The sequence below is a fragment of the Xenopus laevis genome, chromosome 8L (assembly GCF_017654675.1).
Source record: "Xenopus laevis strain J_2021 chromosome 8L, Xenopus_laevis_v10.1, whole genome shotgun sequence".
NCBI lineage: Eukaryota > Metazoa > Chordata > Amphibia > Anura > Pipidae > Xenopus > Xenopus laevis.
Genome location: NC_054385.1, coordinates 112,938,692 through 112,944,691, shown reverse-complemented (window position 1 = coordinate 112,944,691; position 6,000 = coordinate 112,938,692).

Sequence of the window (6,000 nt, the reverse complement as noted above, 5' to 3'; positions counted from 1 at the left end):
AGTTTGTTGAGGTATTTTATAACTTGAATGAACTCACAACTCGAATGTTTTCTAATTTAAGATAAAACTTGAATGGAAAAAACTCCAATCAGTGAATTCGGGGTTAAAAACCTGAATTAATCAAGTGTTCAGTGGACAAAAACTCAAAATTGCTTGAATGAATCGAGTTTTTGAGCAAAACCCACCAAAAAAAAAAAAAAAATGAACATCCTGAAAGATATTAGAGGAGTTGTTCACCTTCCAACACTTTTTCCAGTTCATTTGGTTTCAGTTAGTTCATCAGAAATAAAGTTGTTTTTCAATTACTTTCTATTTTTAATTTGTGTGACCGTTTTAATAATATTAAAGTGTAAAGTTTTATTTATTACCTTCTAAAGCAGCTCTGGGAATGGGGGTTGCCAATCCTGTAAACTGTTCTAAATTGATACAGTTAGTTGATACATTTCTTATCTTTGTCCCTGCTGAGCAGAATCCATGAGTTTTATTACAGGCAGCTGTTAGAATTGATACAATAGTTGCTAATATTCCAGAGCTGCTGCTGAGACATGTATCAACTAAGGGGCAGTTTTATCAAAGGTCGAGGTAAATTTTTCGAGCTATTTTCTGTGTACTTCAACTAGGGAATAGTCCAAATTCGATTCGAATTTGAAAAAAATTTAAAAATAAGAATATCGAAATTTATCATGTACTGTCTCTTCGACTTCGGCCTTTTGCAATCTAAAACCTGCTGAATTGCTGTTTTAGCCTATGGGGGACCTCCTAGAACCTATTTGGAGTCAATTGGTGGACTTTGAAAAATGTAAGTTTTTTTTAGGAAAACTTTGATTCGCACAATTCGAATTTGGCCGAATATGGACCCATTTGATCGAAAACAGACCAATTCCACCAAAAAAAAAAAATTAGACTTAATTTCGGTTGGTCTTTTTGAATTCGAATTTCGAAGTTTTTTCAATTCGCCATTCAACCCTTGATAAATATGATAATGTTGCAAAATTGTAACAGTTTAGAGTCTGCACCTAACACTGAGCTACCAGACAAAAACACCAGAGGCAGGAATATTCAACCTTAAACTCCTGATTTTTATAGTTGAGTATAGCTTTGAGAGCATTTATATAAGATTACATTTTCCAATAAGTTATGCTATGCATAGTAAATACTTACCTGTGCTAAACCTAACTTTTGTTGTGTAGATATTGGAGTATGGTTTTAATTTGTTAATAATTGATAATGGTTTTAATGAATGTCAGTATATAAGGCACTGAGTAATTGTAGACTCCACCTCCGATGAAGTGCCAGAACGAGGCATGAAACTCGTCTGGTGACTCAGGCACATGTCATACGTTTAAGAGATAAGTCTTACACACCTGTCAACTGTTGTTAATATAAGCTTTGCAATAAAGATTTTTAAATTTTAATCCATGACTCAAGGAGACTCCTCGCCCATTCTTGTTTTGTTGAACATTCGACTAGAGCAGTGACCAGCCTTTAGAGGAGATACCACGAGCGGAGGTACACATTTCAAGGAGGAGTTCTAAGTGCCTAACATGTAAGTCTTTAAAGGGGAAGGAAACCTAGTCGGCGCAAACCCCCCACCCCCCCTCCCGTTTGTTGCCCACCCTCCCTCCTCCCCCTGGCTTACCCGTCCCGCTGGGCAAATGCCCCTAACTTGTTACTTACCCTTCTGCGCAGGTCCAGTCCAGGGAGTTCACCGACGACATCTTCTTCCACGCGATCTTCTTCCTGCTGTGAACGGCGCATGCGCAGTAGTATCATTTCGCCGGTACAATCTACTGCGCATGCGCGTGACTTTTGGCGCATGCGCAGTAGATCCGTACCGGCGAAATGATCCTACTGCGCATGTGCCAAAACGCCGTTCACAGCAGGAAGAAGATCGTCGGGTTTGCGCCGACTAGGTTTCCTTCCCCTTTAAAGGAGTTGTTCACCTTCAAACAACTGGTTGTTTTCAGATAGATCACCAGAAATAACAACTTTTTCCAATTACTTTCTATTTTCTATGTGTCACCATTTTTGTAATATTGAAGCCTAAAGTGTCATTTTTCACTAAAGCAGCTCTGGGAGGGGGGTCGAGACCCTGTAAACTGTTCTAAATGGATACATTTAGTTGATACATTTCTTATCTTTGTCCCTGCTGAGCAGAATCTCTGGGTATGATTCCAGGCAGCTGTTAGAATTGATACAATTGATACAATAGTTGCTAATACTCCAGAGATACTGCTGAGAAATGTATCAAGTAAATGTTGCAAAATTGTAACAGTTCAGAATCTGCACCTGAATTACTGAGCTGCCATACCAAACACCAGAGACACGAACATTCATCTTTAAACTTAGATTTTAGGAAAACAGTAAAAAATAAATAATGGAAAGTAATTGAAAAAAATCTTTATTTCTGGTGAACAATCTGAAAACAATTGAACTGAAAAAAGTGTTTGGAAGGTGAACATCCCCTTTAACATTGAATCTATTATGTTCGGATTCAAGCTATTTCCAGTTTTCGGGGTATAATAAATCTCTTTTTTTTATAAAAACCCATTAAAATTTGAGTTTTCTTTTATAAAAAAACAAAAATTTGAGTTTTGACTGTAAACTACCCTCTAAAAAAAGTTTTTTTTTGGGAAAACACTACACAACCTTTGATAAATAACCCCGCTTAGTGTAGCAAAACAGTGCCACCAGAAAATTCTGCCATTGGTGTCGGTATGAATGCAGTGCCTGTCTTTGGATTATCCTATTACAGGTTTGGCATCTTTTATCCAGAATGCTTGAGATTTGGGATTTCATTGGACCAGGGGTGTTTCCAAAATTTGGATCTCCATACCTTAACTCTACTGCTTAGAATTGGCTATTCTATAACATACTAAAAGCTAAATTTAAGGTGTACAGAAACATGTCACTGATGCTTCACGTATATGGTCACAAGTCAATCCTATGAAAAATGAATTTATTTATTTTTGCATTGGCTGAGAATTTTTGTTGTGATCATATTTTTTTCAAAAAATTTCCATTATCCATTTTTAGATGGCGGGATTTTTTTTCCTTAAAAATAAACTGTGATCAAGCCACTAGAAAACATGAAATTTAAGATACCCGCTACTCGCTTGGATATCTGTAGTCAATAGGTTGGATTCAATGTGAGAAATATCAATAGACCATTAGGGGCATATTTATCAAGGATCGAATTTCAAATGTGAAAAACTTCAAAATTCAATTTCAAAAAGACCAACCGAAATTAAGTCTAAGTTTTTTTTTTTTGCCCGAATAGGTCCGTTTTCGATCGAATAGGTCCGTATTCGGCAGAATTAGAATCGTACGAATCGAATCAATAACGCATATGATCGAATTTGATTCTAAGTTTTTCACAAAAAAGCTTTAGATTCTTCAAAGTCCACCAGTTGACTCCAAATAGGTTCTAGGAAGTCCCCCATAGGCTAAACAGCAATTCGGCAGGTTTTAGATGGCGAATGGTTGAAGTCGAATACATGACAGTACATGATAAATTTCGATATTCAAATTTTTTTCAAATTCGAATCGAATTTGAACTATTCCCTAGTCCACAAAAAATAGCTCGAAATTCGATTTTTTTTTTTTTTTGCATTCGAAAATTCACCTTGATAAATCTGCCCCTTAATGCAGCATTTCAGTGATCCTCTATTGTTATGGGCTGCCCTATAAACACCAGAAGGCAGTATTTACAGATCATTTACATCTCAATGCACAACTCACTCAACCCTGCAGCAGGCATTTGACATGAAAGAAGGAGAAGAAGAGGCTACTTACAAACAACACAAAATATTTAGATTTAAAGATTGAATCAAAGAGCCCGATAATCTCTGGACCAAAGAAAAAAAACCATGTAGAATTCTGATTTTATTCACAACGATGAGAAACATACATGGCTCCTGCTGAGTGATCCATATCAATAGCTGATGTAGATTTACTAAACCATTATACCTAGAGAATTAAAGTGGCAGTATGTTTTGGCCTCACGAGGACACTTCGCGCGACTTTGGAAAACGAAGCGCAGCGTGTGCCTTCCCCCAGGCGATTTTCATTTTAGCTGGCGTTGGGCAGGGGGAAGGCAGTTCGGGGAGATTGTCGCTGGGGCGACTAATCTCCCAGAATCTGCTCGTGTGGCCTGACCCTTAATGTGACTTTTATGAATAGGGCTTGTGCTAAACATACTTTCTGCCTACTGTTTTAATTGTGAAAAAAAGTGTGTCAACAGTGACTCAAACAAAAAATCCCCTTGTGAGGCAGGTAATTAGATTACCAATGCATGGATAATCACCCCACATAATGGACTAGAATTAGCCATAAACTGGAAATACTTTGGCCAGATGGTCTCTGAGATCACTATTGCGGGCACTGCTTGCACATTCAATATGGAAAAGAATAATGATAAACACTGCATTGCAAATTAGTTATGTTTTTTTTTAGTACAAGTATGGGATCCTCATCTGGAAACCTGTTATCCAGAAAGCTCCTAATTAGGGGAAGGCCATCATCCATTTATCCAAATAATTAAGATTTTTAAAAAATTATTCCCTTTTTCTCTGTAATAATTAAAAAGTACCTTGTACTACTCCATTTGGAGTCACATTTATCAAAGGTCGAATTTAGATTTCACGTGAGTTTTTAAAAACTCCCATAAATTCGACCAATAATAATAATCGATTAATAAAATTACATTTTTTAAACTAGGATGAATTAAATCGACCCGAAAACTCGAATCAAATTCAGTACGAATTTTAAAAACTCAATTCAAGCTTTTTCTTCATAAAAAAACTTAAATGTCAGGAAGGCTAAAAAAAACCCCTCCAAATTGATCCCTGGACTTAAACCACAATTCGGCAGGTTTTAGGAAGCGAATAGTCAAATTTGAATTCTTAAAGTGCCAGAGTATGATAGATCTCGAAAATCGAATTCAAATATTTTTTAAAAACTCTGATGGAATTTTAATAACTCCCTAGTTGAATTTGACAGTTTTGACCATAAAACAATAGAATTTCCAATTCGACCCCTGATAAATCTGCCCCTTAATGTTTAAATAATTTTTTAGTAGGCTTAATATGTATAAAGTTAGGTCCATACATTTGGAGACATATTTGGAGACATATTTGGAGACAATTGTTTTCTAATTTTGGTTCTGTACATTACCACAATGAATTTTAAATTAAACAACTCAGATGCAGTTGAACTGCAGACTTTCAGCTTTAATGGTTGAACAAAAAAATTGCATAAAAATGTGAGGAACTAAAGCCTTTTTTTAACACAATCACAATTCATTTCAGGGGCTCAAAAGCAATTGGACAAATTAAAAAACTGAAAATAAAATGTTAATTTCTAAAACTTGGTTGAAAACCCTTTGCTGGCAATGACAGCCTGAAGTCTTGAACTCATGGACATCAGGAGATTCTGGGTTTCCTCCTTTTAATGCTCTGCCAGGCCTTTAATGAAGTGGCTTTCAGTTGCTGTTTGTTTGTGGGCCTTTCTGTCCGAAGTTTAGTCTTCAACAAGTGAAATGCAGCTCAATTGGGTTCAGATCAGGTGACTGACTTGGCCATTCATGAATATTCCACTTCTTTGCTTTAATAAACTCCTGAGTTGCTTTGGCTGTATGTTTTGGGTCAATGTCCATCTGTATTATGAAACACCTCCCAATCAATTTGACTGCATTTAGCTGGATTTGAGCAGACAGTGTGTCTCTGAACACCTCAGAATTAATTTGGCTGCTTCTGTCCTGTGTCACATGATGGATAAACACTAGTGTCCCAGTGCCACTGGCAGCCATGCACGCCCAAGCCATCACACTGCCTCCGCCATGTTTTACAGATGATGTGGATCATGAGCTGTTCCACACCTTCTCCATACTTTTTTCTTGCCATCATTCTGGTAAAGGTTGATCTTGGTTTCATCTGTCCAAAGAATGTTTTTCCAAAACTGTGCTGGCTTTTTTTAGCTGTTTTTTTTTTTTTAGCAAAG